Raw genomic sequence first — 21642 nt, 5'->3', positions numbered from 1 at the left:
AACATGAGTACCCCAAACTTTAGAAGGAATGTAAACAATGTCATCATGAATGAGAATAGTAGCAACAATTAGAAAGAAAATCTCAATGAGACATTTGTTAAGGCAAAGACTCCAACAAGTTCACAAGATTGTGCGGAAAAGAAATCAAGTGAAACACCTGAAAACAAGTTGAAGTCAGTAATTGTTGTTAACCAACCCCTAACTATTTGACCAACTTATTTCATGGTAAACAAACGAAATTAGCATCAAAAAAATATTTGAACTCTTAGAGAAAGAACTAAGGTTTGCGCAGTTAATAGGAGGTAGATGTGGACGTGAGGAAGCTATGGTTAAGTGCATAAGTTTTTGAGATCGTATGTGAGTGTGCGAAGCGAAGTGAGTTTAGTAGATATTGAGAACAACTTTTTCTTTTGAAAGCACTTGCGCAACTAATGTAGTTATTAGACATGTGATCTTGTCTAATAAGAAGTTCTTAGATGTACAAGGACAGATACCTAAGGATTTGTATGGAGGGTTAGTGAATAGGAAGAGGGTAGCAGAAGAAGATAAAGTCATAAGAGAAAGAGACATCAGAAAGCTTTTTGAAATTGTAAATGAGAAACACTTTGAGAAAATAATAAAGAGTGTAGAGCCATTGCCAAGGAACAAGACCAGAGCAATCTTGATCATGGGAGGCAATTACAAAGAAGTAAATAAAGAAACAGAGGATGCAGTCATTAAGGTCATGACAGAGTTTAAGGATACTAAAGTGCAGAAGACAAAATAATGTTGTCTACTTCTAAACCTAGAAAAGCAGAAGAGAGCACAGTATCGAGGGGAGTAGCAGAATCTTCAGCTCATACACCAGCAGCAACAACAACAGTAAAGGACACATAGATGAAAGAGGTAGGATGCAGCAAGGCAACAAAAACTCCACTAGTAGAGGCACCATAGATTACAATCAACATAGATACCATGAACATTAACAGCACAAATATCACAATAGATACATCAAAAGATCCTTTTAAGGATTATGGCCCAAGTGTTTACTAGTTCTGATGATGAAGATAAGGTAGAGGAAAGGAAAGAGAAAGAAAAGGATAAGGAAGAAAAGGTTGAAGAGAAGCAAGGAGAAGATGAAAAGAAAGTTGAAGACTTGGCTACTCTAGAAGATGAGCTTAAGAGAGTGAATGAGAAGCTCCAAGCCAGTTGGAAAGTAATTACACAGGAAACATCTCATTTTTCACTAGAGCTCAAACACACAGACTGAGGTAGATATTGTTCTGAGTTAGCAAGCAAGGCAGAGAAATCAGTTCATGATAGTCAGAATATTGCAGAGATACAACTGGTCACCCCAGTCAGAGATGCAAGAAGAGAAGCGGCAACTTCTTCAAAGTCACCCCTTGAGACTTTGATTACAAGCATGATGTGCTCCACACCACAGGCATCAGCAAAAGACCCTGAAATAGAGATGCTCAGTAAAATATCTACATTAGCTACTAGAAGAATAATTGAAAAGAGCAAAGGAAATAAAGGGACTCAAGAAATTCTTGAGAGAATGCCAAAGAAAATGAAGAGCCTAATGCTCAATAAACTATCTGCATTGGCTACTAGAAGAATAATTTAAAAGAGCAGAGAGAATAAAGGGACTCAAGAAATTCTTGAGATAATGCCAAAGAAAATGGAGAGCCTGATAAATATTCCAATCATCGAGGACAATCTACAGAGAAAGGCCACTAAAGTCTTGGAAGAATTTGATAGTAACTTTCAAACTATGGTAGAAGTAGCTACAATCAAGCCTCAAGCAAAGCATGATGCAAACTTGTCTAGAAAGGTATGCCAAAATATGAAAGATGACTTGGCTAATTTAGATATTTGTATTAAAGAGTTGAGGAGATGTATTCATGAAGGCAAGGAGCTAAATGAGAAATGTGTGTTAGCACATGAACATAGGAACACCTTCACTTCTCAGATCAAGGCAAACGAGGATGAATTGAAGAGTGTAATAAGTGAGATCAAGATTTCATATGCTCAAGTGATTCACTTGGAGCAAAAGATCAACAAAATTTATGATGAAAGGAGAATTTTGGAGAGCAATACAGAGCAGTTATTGCAGAGGTTCTCTTTGTTAAGAGAACATCTATCTTTGAAAATTGACACAGTTCGGAGGTAGCTTGAAGACCATTTAAAGGCAAAAACATCATACGAACACTTCAGCTATCCAGACTTTCAAGCATTTGAGTTAGCATCCTATGGATTGTGCGCGCTTCTTATAGTGTCAGATTCAATGAAAGGAGCATGGAACGATGGACTAACCAGTTTGAAGAGTAGTTTTGCTGAATATATAGCATTGTTAGATAATTCACCAGCATGAAGTAATGAAAAGTAGACTTCAAATTTTGATTTGTATATAGTTTTTAACTATAGTATGTCAAAATGCTTATGTAACATGAATAGGGAGATATAAGATAGCGTATAATCAAAAGGGGAGTAATATTGTGATTACGAGATATAAGGATGTAAAGATGGTATAGATAAGAAAATGATCCACATCTAAAAAATTTGTAATGGCCATGTGAAGAAATTCACACATTTTGAGATTTTGATTTTTGTGATTTAGACAATTTTCCCATATATTGCCATCAATGCCAAAGGGGGAGATTGTTGGGAATTTGGCTAGGTAGAGAGTATAGACTATGGAGTAATCATTTATGGCAACATATATATATAGTATTAAGTGAGCAGATTATGAAGATGAAATTTTGGTAGGACTTCATAAATTGTCTAAGTATCATGACGTTTATCTGTGAGCACAGACACAGTTTTGGTCAACCCAATTCACACACACTGAATTGGCACATGCACAGTTAGCAAGTGATAGTACTGAGTGTCAGGTTACTGTACCTGAGTGTGCGAGTCAATATGATCAGTATGGCAGAGATATGAAGGATTTAGTGATCACAAGTATGCACAAGCAAAATAGGACAGAGATAAGGAATTGGATATTTCAAGTTAAGGAATTGTTTTGTTTAGCCAAACAATTACTTGACTAATTAGGGATGATATCCTAGATGTTAACCCTTAAGTGAGAAAAATACAGTTTTGCATTTTGGAACATGTGAGAAAGTATGAAGGCCAACAATACAAAAAAATATGGTATAAAGGACAGTTTTGGAAATGCGAAGTTGTGTGAAAAAAGTGTGCAAGTATTGTGAATGTGATGCTATTATTTTGTGATGCAAACTTTGATATTGAGAGCAGTGAAATGTAGTACATGCAAAGACTATGCAGTGAGCTAGAAAGATCAAATCGGATATTGAAGATATCAACATTTGTAAGAGGTTTTGTATCTTTTTCTTTTGTATACAGAATATCATTGTATATTGCATATTTGGGCAGTGGGCTCATCTTGAATATATTTTGTAATTGTAATAACAACTCCTAATAGGGTTGAGGCTTCTAACAAGGCCTAGTTCTCTAACAAGGACCGAGACGCTATATAGATGTAATAGACTCCTAATAGGGTCAATATCTTTCACAAGATACTTTTGATTGGTGGATCAATTTGTGAGTACCATCCCCACCGAGGTTTTCCCTTGGCCAGGGTTTCCTTAGTTAACAAATAATGGTGTTATGAGTTGCATTATTTAACTGTTATGTTTACTTTCGAATTTAATCATGTGCATGTTTTAAGATTATAAAGTGTATCCATAGTTGGGAAAAAGTTTGTAAAATACTGATTCACACACCCCCCCCTTAGTTTTTCATATTTCTAAGAAAAACTTCATGCCAAAGTATCACAATTTTACAGATGAGATATCTTAAGAGAGATAGTTGATATTCCTTGCAATAGTACAGGTTTCCCACATCCTATATTTGACTTTTATTGCTCATGGAAAATAAACTTTCCATTTTGAGCCTCTGAGCCCGTAATCTTTTGTTGCAATCTCCAAAAGAGCATGAGTAAGAATCATTTGATGAAAAGGAACCTTCCATTCCTAGTGAAGGAAGTGAGAAACAACTATGGATGGAAAACAATAATAGAGCAATGAAAATCTTAGTAAATGTTGTAAAAGTCATATAGTTCCAGTCATATCAAAACTAAGTATTGCATATGACATGTTCACATTTCTAGAAAACATGTATGAGATAAGTATTACAAGTAGAACTCTTACCCTAAAACAATAGTTACATCATTTCTAAATGAACAAAAGTGAAACGGTTACATCATTTCATAAGAATCACAAAATTAAGGGGATTACTTATCCACTATTGGCCATATAATTGATAGCAAAGAATTAACGATGCTAGCCCTTAACAGTCTCCCTACATCCTAGTAATCTTTCATACAAGGAATAAGTGCATGATCTAAACCTCCTAAGTTTGATCGTTTGAAAACCGACTGGATCCAAGAGGACTCTATACTTATTATCAGAGGAATTGGTTTGAACTCTTAGAATATTGACATACAAGCCCTAAACTCACATGCAAACAAGAAAAGAAAGAAAAATAAATTCAAGATGAAGAAATGAAAAGATACAAATAGAAAGCAATCATCCAAAAGGAAAAGGGACCTATCTAAAGTACAATGCTTTAGATGCGACAAATTTGATCATCTTGCAATGAAATGCCGAGATAGACCTAAATCTCAAGCTTCCATTGTCGAAGTTAATAGAGAGCTCAGACAAGGACTGTGAAAGACGTGTTTTTTTCAGCTTCTCAAGCCAAGTAACAATTAGCATAAATACTTGGGTTATAGACAGTAGAGCATCTCATCACATAATTGGATTCGAAGAACAGCTAGATAGTCTTATAGAAGAATCAAATGAAGAGGCCACTACTGGGGATGATTCAAATTATCTTGTGAAAGGAATTGGTGTTACAATATAGCTTCTGTCGAAGTAATTCTAAACAGATTAAATCTGATTTTGTGGTTATGCTAGACAAACATATATGCCTATATATATGTATATACACATATGTGCATATACATATATATAGACATATATATTTGCATATGAATTTAGACATCATTACCTTCGAATTATATCGGGCTTCTCTTGTTATTAAAACATTCTCTTTCACCGATCTCACATCGGGTATAATACATTGATTATATGAATAGTATTTGGCAAGGTAAATATTGCCACCGATTTTGATTAATATTGTTTTGTTAATGGTAATTCAATAGTTGTGTCAATGTAGGGGCATGACTCTACGACTATGGGGATGCAACTCTTCATTGGATAGATATATATTGGCATCGGTTGGACTTATCATACATCAATTACAAGTCATATAGAAGAATCAAATGAAGAGGCCACTACTGGGGATGATTCAAATTATCTTGTGAAAGGAATTAGTGTTACAATATAGCTTCTGTCGAAGTAATTCTGAACAGATTAAATCTGATTTTGTGGTTATGCTAGACAAACATATATGCCTATATATATGTATATACACATATGTGCATATACATATATATAGACATATATATCTGCATATGAATTTAGACATCATTACCTTCAAATTATATCGGGCTTCTCTTGTTATTAAAACATTCTCTTTCACCGATCTTACATCGGGTATAATACATTGATTATATGAATAGTATTGGGCAAGGTAAATATTGCTGCCGATTTTGATTAATATTGTTTTGTTAATGGTAATTCAATAGTTGTGTCAATGTAGGGGCATGACTCTACGACTACGAGGATGCAACTCTTCATTGGATATATATATATTGGCATCGGTTGGACTTATCATACATCAATTACAAGTCATGTATGCAGTCCCAACAATTTGTTTCTCTTGCAGATTATTATACATTATAATTCAACTAGAAGATTCTCCAAGCACCAAAGCACTATTTTGAATTGAAGATCTGCAACATACAAATCTGAGAGCAAGTTACATATTTTATTATAGTTTGAAATAAAGTTTATTCTATCAGAGATCCTATTGCATTAACAGGTATTAGAACCATTCTAATAAGAAACTCTATTATTCAAAATTAAATTTAAAATCTCAGATTTATAAAATTTAAATTATATCCTCAAAATGGTTGGTCATGTAAGATTAGAGGATAGAAATGAGAGAGCGTCAAACTTTTCATCACGGAAAATTTGAGTCATGATAATATTAAGGAAAATGGAATTAGAACAATACATAGAATCAAATAAATCCATGCCTAAAAATGATCTAGATAAAACAACATGGAAAAGACACAACAACAAAGCTATGAAGATTATTATAGACTCTGTGAAAGATCACATCCTTCCTTCTATATCCAATCGTAAGAATGCATTTGAGATGTTCTCTACTATTAAAGACACGTTTGAAATCAACAATACTAGTGGACTATTAACTCTAAAACAAGATCTACTATACATAAAGATGAATAATGGGTAATCAATTATGTCCTATTTTCTAAGAATTTCTAAATTAAAAGATCAACTTGCAAAAATTGAAAATCGATTTGATGAAAAAGAACTTAGCATGATAGCATTAAGAGGACTTCCTCTATCTTGAAACATTTATTTGAGGTCTAAGCTCCCGACCTAAGCTTCCTAAATTTGAATTATTAAAAAATGAATGCACATAGGAAGAATCAAGATTAGTCTCGAGAGGACTAAGTATAAATCAAGAGGGAGACATTCAAGCTCTTCATGCAATTTTTAACAAGAAAAGAAAATTCAAACATAATAAGAAGGAATTTGACAAACCATATAAGAAACGAGATTGGTCTAAAGTAAAATGTTTCAAATGTGACAAAGTTGGTCACTCACACAACTTCTGCCCTAAATGAAAGAAAATTCAAGCAGCCGTAGCAAAAATCAAAGAAGAGAAAGTAAAAAAAGAAGAAAAAGAAAACTATGCATTTTTTTTAGCTCTTTCAAGTTAATTAAACTCAAACAAAAACACTTGGATTATAGACAGTGGAGCATCTCGACATATAACAGGTTTTAGAAACAAATTTGATAGTTTTTCATAATACTCCTCAAAAGAAGTCACCATTGCAAATAATCCTACTCATTTGATCAAAGGTATTGGCTTGTGCTCAATTCACCTAAATTCAGGAATTACTCTCCAACTAAAAAATGTTTTATATGTACTTGCTATAAAAAGGAATTTGGTCTCTATTTCTGGTCTGGCTAATCAAGGATTCAGAGTCACCTTTCAAGAGGACAAAGTTCTATCTTAGCCAAAGAACTCTAATATCAAGAAAGCTATTTCTATTGGATTCAAAGACAAAAGTCTATATAAACTTTGTAATAATCAAAATTTAGCCCTGAGGATTCTGAAAATGTTAACAATAAAAAGAGACCACTTTGGGCTAGAAAAATGATAGAAGAGAATAATGTTGAACCTAATGAAGTAATTTGAGAAAGTAACAGAACAAGAAACAGGTCATGTTATGTTGCATTATTAACTGAACTTATAAAAATAGAACCTTCAAATGTTGAAGAAGCCTTATCAAGCCAACCTTGGAAATAAGCAAAGATTGAAGAATATAATTCTATATTAAAAAAAGATGTCTAGGATATTGTACCCAAACCTAAAAACAAATTAGTTGTTTCTTATAAGTAGTTGTTCAAAATTAAGCATGCACTTGACAATAGCATTGAAAAGTACAAAGCCAAATTTGTAGCGCGAGGTTTATCTCAAAAAAAAGGTATTGATTATGAAGAAACATTTGCTTCAGTTGCTAGATAGATTTTAGCATAGTTCCAAGAATCACGGCGATTCATGCGATTCGGCGATTCGATTCAAGCCAAACGATTTTTTGTGAATCGGTGAATCGAATCAGCGATAAAGGGTTTATGAAATAAGTTACTCACTAAATTTCAAGGGTTTTTTAAATTTTCCGATTCATGGCCGATTCGATTCCGATTCATGGCCGATTCACGATTTGATTCGGCCTTGCCGATTCCGATCCGATTTCGATTCTTGTTACTTTGGATTTTAGTTAGAACTATCTTGGCTATCGTAGCATCCAAAGGATGGAAAGTTCATTAAGTGGATGGTAAAACAACATTCCTAAATGGTAAAATTGAAGATAAAGTTTATATTGAGCAACCAGAAGGGTTCTACACTCGTGATAGAAAATCTCATGTATGTAAGTTAAAGAAAGCACTGTATGGCCTCAAACAGGATTCCAGAGTGTGGTATGAAAGAATAGGCAACTATCTAACAAAGTTAGGATACTCTAAAAATCAAGCTGATCCTAACTTATACTTCAAGATAGATGGTGATGATATGATTATTCTTGTATCATATGTTGATGATTTGTTGATAATAGGTGAAGAACATCTTATAAAGAAATGCAAACAAGAACTATTATCAGAATTTGATATTAAAGATCTAAGTCTTCTTCACTACTTTCTAGGACTGGAAGTCTAGCAAAAGGGTAACTACATTTTTCTAAATCAAGGAAAATATACTGTCGATATTTTGACAAAAAATGGAATGATGGAATGTAAACCAGCTATTACTCCTATGGAAGTCAATTTACGCAAGCTGAAGGATGATATGATCAAGTTTGAATCTACGGTTCCTACTTACTACAGGCAGATTATTGGATCCTTAATGTATTTGGTGAATACTCGTCTTGACATATGTTATGCTACTAATACCTTAAGTCAGTTTATGTGTGCACCAAAGAAAATACATCTACATGTAGCTAAATACATTTTGAGATATCTAAAAGGCATTGTTGGCATGGGAATCAAATATGATCAAGTAGACGTCAATCTTCATGGATATCCAGATTCTAACTGGGCAAGCAACTCTATTGAACGTAAGAGTACTTCTGGATGTTGCTTCAGTCTTGGATTTGGAATGGTCTCTTGCTCTGGCAGAAAACAATCCTCTGTTGCATTAAGTTCTACTAAAGCAGAATACATGGCCTCTTCTTCAGGAGCTAGAGAAGTTGTATGGTGACGGAAGTTGCTAGTTGATTTGTTCAAAAGGCCTTTGAAGCCCACTGTGATTCATTGCGACAATCAGAGTTGTATCAAGCTTACAACAAAATCCAGTTTTTCACAATTGTTCTAAGCATATTGAAATTCCTTATCACTACATTAGAGATATGGTGAATTGAGGTGTTATCAAACTGGAGTACATCAGCACTAATGAACAAACAACGAATATCTTTACCAAGCCTCTTGCTAAAGTGAAGTTGGAATACTTCAGAGGAAAATTTGGTATGATTAAATTGTAATATTGAATATTGAATTAAAAAATTTCAATTTATATGTGTTTATGCTTCTATGGTTGTTTAGTTGAATTAGATATGTAATGAAAGGTAAAAATCTTTCATGGACATATATATTCAAAAGGTAATCCTTTGCAAGGTGACGATCTTGAAAATGATAGGCCTGTTATCATGATGTTTGTTTCAGTTATGCCGAAATTCATTGATAACGAATACATTATGATTACTCTAGATATTGTTTCGAACAATTAGAGATCATAATATATGTTATGATAGTGTTCATAGCATGGTGATTTTAATTATTTAACTAGTCACTATTTCAGAGTGTTAAAAGTTAGATAATGGGTTACATACAGACATTCTGTATTCTTTTGAGAAACCTTTTACTTCTCCCTTGCTAAGAGGAAGTATTGAAATATAGCTTTTGTTGAAGTAATTCTGAACAAATTAAATTTGATTCTGTGGTTATGCTAGACAGACATATATGCCCATATATATATATATATATATATATATACACACACATGTGCATATACATATATATCTGCATATGAATTTAGACATCATTACCTTCGAATTATATTGGGTTTCTCATGTTATTAAAGCATTCTCTTTCACCAATCTCACATCGGGTATAATACATTGATTATATGAATAGTATCGAGCAAGGCAAATACTACCGTCGATCTTGATTAATATTGTTTTGTTAAAGGTAATTCAATAGTTCTGTCAACGTAGGGTCATGACCCTACATGGCTGTTGGTAAACAGATTTGTTTTTTTTTAAATTTAACTCTCAAATGCCCAAATCCGAAAGAACAACCAGATACCAACAGTTGGATAATCTATCTTCAGGTTGATAGATTTCCTCTGAATTGAAAGGTACAACTCCCTTATCAAATGATATTCAATGAATTTACTAGTTCCTAAACTAATTGGGTATGTTCTTAACCCAAGAACGGAAGAGGAAAACCAAGCCAGCCCTAGACAGAACTAACTCAGGCAGATTTTAGTTCCTAAACCTAGCCAATACCAAGAACCCACAATTTCTATGACTTCTCAACATTGGTAATGTAATGATGTTGCTAATTATGCAAATGCAATGACATGAAATAAAAATGAAGATTAAACATACTAATCCTTACAACAGGAACAAATGACAGTACTCTGATCTATCACCCATTCACCATTTAGCTAAGAATGCAAGAAAGTGTTCAAAACTGATTATAACAATACTCCGATTGAAAGTAATCAGAAAAAGTGATGCTCAAATACTCTAATTCATAAGAAAACCTTTCTTGTTTTAAACACAACAAACACAACACTCTGACTACATTTGCTTGCAATCTCAGCCAAATATGTTACAAAGATTGATTATCAATCTCCAATGCATAAACAAAAATACAGAAAAAATAAATCAAATGCCCTCTCCTCTACTCCAGCAATCCTACTTTTGTAGAAAAGAAGAACCCTCTAATCCATCTCAAAATTTACCATAAATAATGTCCTCATAGCAATTGTTCAGTTTCTCTGCTGGTAACTTTTCAGTTACTAAAACTGACCTTTCAATTTCTTACTTATGACTTTTCACATTTAATGTCTTCACAGCTTTCGAGTTTCTCTTTCATATTTAAATCCGTTTCAAATATTTCGAAAACTTTTCTTTTTTATGCAGCACCAATTGGAACCTTTCAAATTCTAAAAGAAATATCTCTTAAATGAGATTTCCTTTTAATAGAAGACCTGCCATCTGTCCAATAATTATGTGCATTTATCATAAATACATTTTCTTCCCCCTTGCAAACATCAAAAAGCAAGGACCTATACATTGCTTTCCCAACTAATTTGTCTTGGTCCTAGAAATCTATCAATTTGTGAGTGTCAGTGGTAGAGTTTCCCCTAGCACAGCTTGATTTGTCAAGAGTTAGATAAACATCAGCATCAATCATAATCTCTCCAACACCATGACTAACATCAACTAAAGAATGAATAAATGTCCCCAAGATGTGAGACTCTTCATCACCACACTCAACTTTGCCAACGTCTTTAGAAATATCTGGATCTACAACTCTCGTGTCTAACTCATCAAAAGAGTCATCATATTCGTCCTTGTATTGTGTTGCAAGTATAGCAGAGAGAAAGGAATCTTTTACATCCTTCTGATCAAGAACATTGGCAACATTTACATCATCATTTGAGCGGCGAACATATCATCCATTTGCTCTAAATTTTGCATCAGGTAATACTGAAGACTTCACTATTTCCACTGAAGAAGAAGAAGAAGCAATAATATTTTTCGACTTTGAACCATCCAAGTTGGATTTCTATTGAGACAAGTATGCAGATTCATCCAGCTTTTCTTTTCCTTTGTTACCTCTATTTGAGGATTACTTAGTAGTAGGTTTCACCTGAAGGGTGGTATCCAAAGATAACAAATTTGGATGAAGTGCCCCATCTAAAATGTGTTGAATGACTTCTTAAGATTATCATTATAAACATCCAAACAAGCAACTAAGAAACCATGGCCATATGTAGGAAGAATGTCCTTGATTTCACTGATTTTTGACTCGTGAATTGTAGTCTCTTCCATAGAGTTGAACTCATCCTTCAATGTCAAGAGCTCACTCATCTATCTTATAGTTTCTCAACTTTTGGGGTTTTGAGTTTCCTGCTAACTGGGATATATAACCATATTGTGCTTCATCCAAGTGCATCCATCCATTCTGACAAAGCTCATTAATCTTGTTCATAAGTTTATTTCTCTAGTCAAGACTCTAGAGAAACGATTCACTGATAGTAAGCCCATCAACACTACCAAATCTTGCAACCATTTCACCAATTATTTGTATAGTAATTTCATCCCTTAGTCTTGGATCCTCAACTTTTGCTGGAAATATCATTGAACTTGAATGATAAGAGTTTTCGTCATTAAATGTTTGAGTGAGATAACAAGTATACAGTAGCTTCCAAGCAAACTTTACTATTCTTGCACACAACATCTTCAAACATGGTTGCAGACTTAGCTCTAAGTTGTTGGAAGAATCTTTAATGGTATTTTTTGATGTCAAATTCAGGCCTTTCTCTACTACTGGTAGCAGTGTCTCGTGATTATAGGCAAGCCTCAGAAGTAGTTCTTGGTTACCTTCCTTGGAAACTCCTAAAGAGATGAATAATGGTGCAGCAGGAGCATAGGCTTCCACAAAGGCATCTAGAGTAACAACTACATCATTTATGAAGTCCAATACCTCCCAGAGATCTCCATGAAGTTGTCCAACTGATGAATTCTCATCTTCTCTAGATGAAGGCAGGACCTCTAAGGAAGAGGAGCACTGATGATCCATTGTATCAACTATAAGCAAGAACTAAGGAATCACTCCTCCCAAATTGTCAACCAATCCTGGCTGTGACTTTAGAGCATTGAAAACTAGTAATTGTGTCAAATCTGAATTGTGATGTCCATATATAACAGCAATATCCATCAGCTTTGGCATGTCTAGCAACCTCTTTCCCAACAAGAGATCTGTGTGTTCCTTTGAGCTAAGGCTTTCCCTTGCGGGTGCACCTAGATCTTGATTTGAAGACATGCGATACAAAACCATGAAGACACGCCAACCCAGCTCCTTATCACCAACGACCAAACCAGTCATTGACCCCCTCTGGCCATAATGAGATAAATCATACCATCATTTGCTGAATTGAAGATAGCTATCCAAGAATTCTTCAAGAGAATCATCTCTAGAAAACTTGATTCAAACTGTCGAGCAAATCTAGGGACTTGGCAAAGTGTTCTAATAAAGCAAATATCTTGAAATGCCTTCTTCATTGGTGCTCGATCTCCCCTGTTTAGCTTCAACATCATTCAATTCGGTCATCAACATGCATTCGAGTAATCCGCCAATGCTATGCTCTATTTTGACTATCTATGAGATATCCTCAGCTTGAAGATGTTTAGATCTTTTATCAAGCTCGAGGTTACTCATGGCTAAGACTTTTATAATTGACACGCATCCTCTTCCAAGGCTCAAGCTCCTATGTTCGGCACTGATTTCCCACATACACCATAGCTATTGGCAGGTTTTCACAAAATTGCTTCGACGAAGCCCTACAATATACATTTTCCGCATCCACTTCATTAGAGAGTTTTTGCTCTATTATGGAGGGTTCACGGAATCACTTTTAGTGAGATGAAGCACATAAATAGATCTATTTTGATAGCCACGCTCTTTGCTATGAATTTGATGTTTGGCAGAAAATCTTACTTCCACTTCTCCACTGGCAGGATTTCATGAATGGACTACGAAAGATGCATTAAGACATGAATTTCCCATGTCCTTCATTTCTCATATATTGGTTTCAAAATCTAAGCTTTCGTATGACAATAATTAATATTGAATACATGTTTCAAGTTTAGAATCTGTGGAATTATCAAAATTTAATTTGCTTCACTTTGGCGGAAAATGTCAAAATAGCTTCTCTTCTTTGCGGAAAGTCCCAAACAAGCTTCTCCCATGGTGGGAAAATTGGGAATCTAGTTCTACATCCCGATTCTAATTCTGCATCTTTTTGTATATTCAATTGAACAATTTGAAGATTAACTCAATTGTTTCTTTCTCTAAGTCAGATTATGAACATGAAGCTGAAGAAGCATAATAGATCATATCAAACTAAATCTATAATTCTGAACCGAGGCAATGAACTCTGAATTGTGGCATAGGAACTTTCACATCTGCATTAGAACTTTGATCTTTATCCTTCATAGAAACACTGTTCAGCAAACTGGAAACAATTTTGGGGAATTCTTTACGGGAGGCGACTTTAAAAGTTTTTAAAATGGTGTACTGAAAGTGCACCTACAGTGGCCAAAGGCCACATAAAGTCATGCTCCTACAGTGATGCAACTCTTCATTGGATATATACGTTGGCATCGGTGGGATTTATCATATATCAATTACAAGTCATATATGCAGTCCCAGTGATCTGTTTCTCTTGCAGATTATTATACATTATTTTTCAACTAGAAGATTCTCCAAGCACCAAAGCATTGTTCTGAATTGAAGATCTGCAACATACAAATCTGAGAGCAAGTAAGTTACATATTTCATTACAATCTGAAATACAGTTTATTCTATCAGAGATCCTATTGCATTAACAATCGGAACCTACAACATACAATTGAGCTCAGGCACCTCTCTCTAATTAACATGTGTACTATTCGTATTAGGTATCAAACAAAATCTTATTTTAATCTCAGCCCTTGAAGACAAAGGACATTAAATTACCTTTATGGATGGTAAAATTTTAGCTTGGCCTAAACATTCAAACATTAAGAAATCTCACACTACAGGAGTGTGACATGGATGTTTATACAAAATCTGCACTTCGCCTTCTCAAGCATTGATTCATGAATCCTCAAAATCAAGTGAGATTTGGCATAGAAGGTTAGGGCATCTTCATTATCATGTCTTGCCTTCATTAGAAAAATTAGTGACAAGATTACCTAAATTCAAACTAGAGCATGAAGGAACTTGCAAAGGATGCGCCTTGGGAAAGAACATTACAAGCACATTTCACGATAATGAAAGTAAGTCTAAAGATGTATTAAAACTTGTTCACTCAGACTTATATGGACCAATGATAGTAAAATCCTTAGGAGGATTCTATGTAATCTTTGTAGATGACTATTCTAGGAAAAGTTGGATATATTCCTCATGTAAAGAATTTGATGGAGTCAGCACTATTGAGATTCAAAGAATTAATAGAACATATGTCAAGCAAGAAAATTAAAAATCCTAAGATCATCTATTAGGGGGCAATATATATCTGATAACTTTAAAGTTTTCTATAAAAATGTTGGGATCAAGAGGGAGTTTATTGTTCCTTACAACCCTCAACAAAACAAAGTAGCTGAAAGGAAAAACAAAACAGTAGTAGAAGTAGCCAAAGCTATGCTACGTGACCAAAACCTTAACACTTCTCTTTGGGCTAAGGTTGCCAATACTGCTGTCTATATTCAAAATAGATGTCTACACTCCTTGGACAACAAAACTCCTGAAGAAGCATTCACAAAAGTAAAACCTGACATAAGTCATTTGAGAATCTTTGGTTGTCTTGTTTACATTCATATACCCAAATAAAAGAGATCCAAATTAGAACCCTTGGGGAAAAAAAATATTGGTTGGTTATAGTGAAACATCTAAAGCCTACAAAATTTACATCCTGGGACAAAAAAAAATTGAACCAAAGTAGAGAAGAAATATTTGAAGAAGATATTGTATTCAAAAGATCCAAAGGCACTCATGAAATAGACATTGAAGGTCATGAATCCCCTCAAGATATGCAAGAAGATCCCACTCCCGAGATTTAAAGGGAGACTAGTGAACACACAAAAGAAAACAATTGAAGTGAACCCATGGATTCTATTGATGAGCCTACAAACACTCTACTACAAGTCGTAAAAGACCTCTTTGGGCAAGAAAATGATTCGAGAAGCCAAAACTTATGCAACTCCAAGAGGAACCTTCAAGGAAAGCAAAAAACCACAAAGTTACTCCAGCTATGTAGCACCTATGATTGAACTTATCAAGTCAGAACCTTCTAATGTCGAGGAAGCACTTAAACATCAAGTTTGGAAAGATGCTATGACAAAAAAAATCCAATCAATTCTTAAGAATGATGTCTGAGACATTGTACCTGTAGACACCTAAAAATCTTTTAGAAAATAAAGTATTTTTATTTTCTGAAAAATTTCCGATGACATCATCATTTATTAATTAATTAATTATTTAATTAATTAATTAATTAATTTTTATGCCATTAAATCCTTTTATCTTAATTAAAAACATTTAATTAAGGAATCCCTCCCAAAAATGTTTAAATCTTATTTAAACATTATTTCCTTATTTATTAATTATTTAATTAATAAATTGACCAAAAATCCTAAAATAAATAAAAAATTTATTTTTTTCCCAAAAGTTGGCCAATTTCCTTATGACCAATAACCTCTTCCAAAATCTTCTAATCCTTCTTTAATTTTGATTAAAGGCTAATCCCATCATTTCCTACCCCTAATCCCAACTCAAAATATTTAATTAAGATTAAATATTAATCCTCATGTTTATTAAAAAAGTTTTAATAAATATTTCCTCAACCCAAACCCTTGAAATAAATAAAACTTTATTTATTTCCTAAAAATCTAATTTATCCTCATCCTAAGAAGTTCTAGACTCTTCTAGAAAGTCTCCATCCTCATCCTAGGAAATTCTAGACTATTCTAGAAAGTCTTTATCCTCCTCCAAAATCTAGACTCTTCTAGAAGATGTCTTTAAACCTAATCCTAATCCCCTCCTAACCTTGTCACATTCCCTAAACATGGGTTAAAACTTACTAACCCAAGCCAAAGTTAACAAATATCTCCTCCTTCACCCACCCTCATTAAATGCCATCCACTTGCCTATCCCTAAGCTAATCCTAAACCATCCTAATCCATCCTCTAATCATTTGCACAAGCCTAAGCAAGCTTAAAACCTTCCTAATCAAGTCCAAGTCGAATTTGCTCTCATCACCCTCAAAATATCTCAACCATAAAACTTTATGAAGTCCACTAGGTCATAAATGACTCTTACAAGCCCTTTTATTGCTCTTACAAGTCATTATGAGGGTCTTTATGAAGATTTTATCTCTTGAGCCTCCTTTGTTGACTCATCCTTGCCCTTTCCTCCATCCTCTCACCATGTGACATGTGTCACTCCTTGATTGGCTATAAGGAAGCACAATCCATGTGCTCTCCTCTCATGCAATCTGAGCCCTCCATAAGCTTTTTCCCATCTTTGCATCTTAGCCCTCAATCCTTCAAGCCTCTTGCCTATAAATTGGATCCTTCCCCTTTACAAAATAACACAATCCATGAAGTAAAGTTATAATGCTATTTTGAGAGCCAAATCCATACTAAAGCCATCTATCCACACCAAAAATCCACAATCATCCATTGAAGCCCTTTTTGAAGCATAAAGCTTGAGCATACATCCTATCTATTTAGACAAAGCTACTCAACAAGAGAGCTTCTTATTGAGAGAGCCCATTAATGGCTCATATTCTCAATTAAGAGCTCATCTTAGTCTATCTTGAAGTTTATGAATTTTGTTTAGTTTGTAGAAGCTTTATTTAAATTTGGTTTCTATTAGCATACTAACATTTTCTCATATACAGTACCTAGACCCAAAGGCAAATCAGTAATTTCATCAAAATGGCTCTTCAAGATCATGCATGTTACAGACAACAATATTGAAAAATATAAAGCAAGATTTTTTGCCTAAGGATTCTCTCAAAAGGAAGGAATTGACTATGAAGAAACTTTTTCTCTCGTGGCTCGATATACCTCAAACTAGAGTATGATTGTGTTGATAAATAGTAACTTCAGTCAAATACAAGGATAATTTCTTGTATTGATTATCATTATATACATGCATGCATACACAGTTCTTGCACTCAATAAGAGTTATCATCTCATATACGTTCGAAACAAAGCAATCATTCTTGCATTAAATTGAAACTCCATATATCAGAGTAAGTATACTGAAATCTAAATTTGCAAACTCATCTTCTCTTGGTACAAATTGAGTAATGATCTAATGTACATGCATAGAATCGATCAAGCAATGATCGAGCATAATAACATTGGAACATGATTTGGATCAAGCAAGTGATCCATTCACCTTCTATGCAGATCGGCGATTTGCAATAAATAATAATATTTGTTAATATTAACTTACTTGATCTAGGTTATGATTGAGTTTGTTTGTTTAATGAAGAGCCATGCCATGAACGGACATGGCTCCACACTGTGGAGAGATGTCCTTTCATGACATTTCTCTTAGAGACAATACTTATACCAATATCAAATAGCCAAGAAAGATATTGAAATCAATAAATATTCTCTCATTTGGATTTCGACAATTGCAGACTTGAAGATCAATGTCATGTCCCCTTCTCGATTTTAGTTTTGGGTGACAGAATTAATCTATCTCCACATCCGGATAGATTAATATCAATTTCACGCAGGATGCTGTCCAGTCACAATGAGGAATTTAATTTAATTTATTCCAAAACTTTATTAAATGAAGCAGAGCTAAGTCACTTTAATGTTTTTAAAGTTATTTACTTTATAATAGCTTTAAGTGACTACAGGACGAAAATATCATTTAATCCCACATTCTTTGTACCTCGTACTTTCCCTCATTTTGAGGCTATATATGCAGGTGTTTGCATTGGGATTAACACACAAGAATATCGATATTAAATGCTCTTAAACCTTGCTTGAATGTGACTGGAACTTCTTAGGGACGAAAACCCTTAAGAGTATTTGCAGAATTTGAATGTAGCCCCAATACTTTGCCATCTGTGCAATTTAAAAATCACAATTGTGCAATCTCTAGGAGAACCGACTGAAATTTAAAATGAGAAGGAAGCATGACTATTAACAACAAATGCCTCAAGTTGTAGGTGAATGGTGCTAAGTGCTAGCGTATCAGCTCAGGCGTGGAAGTAAGTGTAATTTGCTTGCAATCTAGAGTTTGAAGATAGTCAGATTTCCTTATTGCAGTTAGAGTTTATTTGTTCACAGTAGTGGTACCAGCAGCTTGTGAATTAGTAGGTTGGGTTAACGTGTATCGGTGGAGGTTGCACATGGATTTTTCTTTTACCAGAGTTTTACAACAAGTAGGGTCGTGTGCATGTTCACGTTAGTGAGAGAATATCAACTCTCGTACCCAGGTGAAGGGTTACCACGAAATCTTCAGTTCCGTTAGCATTGCTTTGGAGGGGTCTGCGTTTTCAAACCGTGAAGATTCATAGTGGACGACGTGGTCACACAGGTGTCTCCAGCACGTAAGAGAAAGAAGTAATCAATAGGGGCCACTAGGTTACGTGAGTTGGGAGTCGGGTACTTTCATTCGAAGGTAATATCAGATTCTAGCACCCACGATTGGCATCAAACAAGCACGCACAGGCCAGACATATAGTTTGGTATTTTTACCACCAACCGTTAGAGTCACGACTCACTGGGAGTGCTACCGCAGGTCTTGGTTGGAACAAGTGCACTCATTCTTTTCCTTGTTAAACTCATTGCTCCCATTATAATAGTTGTTAATATAACTGCGAATACAAGGTGATATTATAGCTGTAATTGTAAATGACCAAGCTTATGCTTATGTATTCAAATTAATGTGGGAAGTCGACTGATGGGATATTGTTCTCAAACTATTTGATTAAATATTACCTTGCTGGGAGCCATAATACAAAGAAATCATTGTTTGATAGAGACATAATTGAACTTCATTGACTATGGTTATTCTAATTGTTAAAGGTCCATTGTCTAACGAATGAAATAGAGGTAAGTTGACTGGTTGCTGCAGCAGTCATTCAAAGGAGTTTCTAAAACTGTCTACAAATTGTTCAATATAATTCCTCACGGGTCAATATCCAGAATTTGGTTTCAAAATCATATCAGAACTTTACTTCATTCTCATAGTGACAGATAAAGAAACATTTTAAATGTGTTTACGAACTGTTTGACAAAATTACTGTACTTATAAACTAGATGAACATATTTGAAAAAAAAAAAAAATTCACAGCAGAGACTACTACACTGGTATTAGAGCCACTAACCCTGCCAGCTTGTGGGAAAAAATTATTTTTGCAGGTTCATGAATGAGTAAAAGGCAGTATACATTCCATCATCTTCAGCCGGAAAAGACAGAATCTTTAGAACATCTTGTAGTGGAAGATAGTTATTCAGTAGAAGAGGATATAAGTTTTGGGCCAAAAGTGTAGGTTGAACAAACTACTAGATTTGAATAGGTTCAGGAACAAGCACTGGTTTCTCCAATGGCACGAAATGATGAAGCAATAGATAGGGAAGCAGTGGAAACCATGCAGGCCATTAGAGAAGGGAAAAATAACATTGCTACAGCGTTACAGCAGCTCACAGGTGCCATGCAGCAGTTAGCTCCTGTAAATAGGAGAGCGCCCAGACACCACAGTGGGGGTGGTAGCATAGCAGGAACACCCCATACAACAAGAACTTCTACTCGAAATATAGATAGACCCTTGATGCCTGTTTTTGTGGGAAATAATGTTGAAGAAGAGGTGGCTCAACCCGCAACTCCATCCTTGTTACTTGATAATATTATAGCTATATATGATGAGTGGGATTTACTTCCGGATCCAATCAAACAAAATTTGGCTTTTAATCAATATATGAACCAAAAGAGAGAAGCTGAGAGACCTCAACATGATAGGAGGCCCAGGATGCAAAACAAGGATCTTCAACATGCTATGAACAAATTAACATTTCCCACTTTTGATGGCAACAATAAAACTACAGCCAGGGCATGGATCCATAAATTGGACACCTACCTAACACTCAAGCCCATGATGGAAACAGAAGCTATTAGATTTTCCATGATGCATCTTGAGGGGGCGGCCTATGATTGGTGGCACCATGGACTTGTTACCTAGGATCACGGACTCATCACTTCATACGAGGTTTTCAGCTCAAAGCTGATTACTCGTTTTGACAGGAAAGATATCGAGGTTTACTACCAGAATTTGGCCCAGTTACGGTAGAATGGGACATTGGATCACTATATAGATGAGTTTCAGCAGATATCAATGATGGTACCGGATATGTTCGAGCAACGCAAGGTGATGTTATTCATAGAAGGATTACAGAACAGATTTAGAGGTTTGGTCAAAGTCCTAAAACCAAACACCTTGGATGATGCCATTAAGATTGCTCACAATTTGGACACACCTACCTCATTGTCACAGCCTCCTAAGAAATCCTATAAAGGATCCAATTCTTTTAAGGGGAATAAAAAACAGAAAAAGAAAAACACCCCCAGATTGGATTTTGAGACACGCGATGAATTGAGAAGGAAGAAGTTATGATTTACTTGCAGGGAGCCTTGGACTCCTAATCACAGATGCTTGGGTAAAGGAAAAATCCACTACCTTGAGGTCCATTCTAAGGAGGAGGAAGAGGTAGAAGTGCCACAGAAAGAGGATAACAATGCGGACAGGGAGGAGGAGGAAGTTGAGGGGTAGCCCGGTAAAGATAAGAAGAAACAAACCCCTATTGAGCAACCTCCTGTTTTAGCTACCCTTTCGAGTGATCCAGCATGTCATCCTTTTAGGGTGAAAGGGGTTGTTAGAGGCCAAAATATTATTTGTCTTTCAGATACAAGAGCCTCACATAATTTTATCAGTACATAGATGGTATCTAGGAGGGGATTACAGATAGTGGCCATACCCAAGTTTGATGTTAAGGTAGCTGGTGGAGAAGTTTTGAGGTGCATAGAGAAGGTAGTCGGAGTTCAGATTCAGTTTGATGGTTATCTTCTAGAGTCTGATTTTTATGTGGTTGATTTGGATGGACTGGATGCTATTTTC

At 34.9% G+C, this 21642-nt stretch overlaps 1 protein-coding gene and 1 pseudogene across 1 annotated transcript in view; both read right to left on the bottom strand.

Annotated features, from left to right (window-relative positions):
• The window catches only part of LOC149550462 (putative phytol kinase 2, chloroplastic), a 67169-nt gene that overhangs the window by 17230 nt on the left and 28297 nt on the right, over positions 1-21642 (bottom strand). The window lies entirely within an intron of this gene.
• LOC149550463 (uncharacterized) lies at positions 8736-19483 on the bottom strand (annotated as a pseudogene).

This window comes from Cupressus sempervirens, chromosome 7 (assembly GCF_028749045.1).
Source record: "Cupressus sempervirens isolate cs-2001-9-10 chromosome 7, ASM2874904v1, whole genome shotgun sequence".
Taxonomy (NCBI): Eukaryota; Viridiplantae; Streptophyta; class Pinopsida; order Cupressales; family Cupressaceae; genus Cupressus; species Cupressus sempervirens.
The sequence above is the reverse complement of the archived record's forward strand: the minus strand, read 5'-3'. Positions and strand labels throughout refer to the sequence as shown.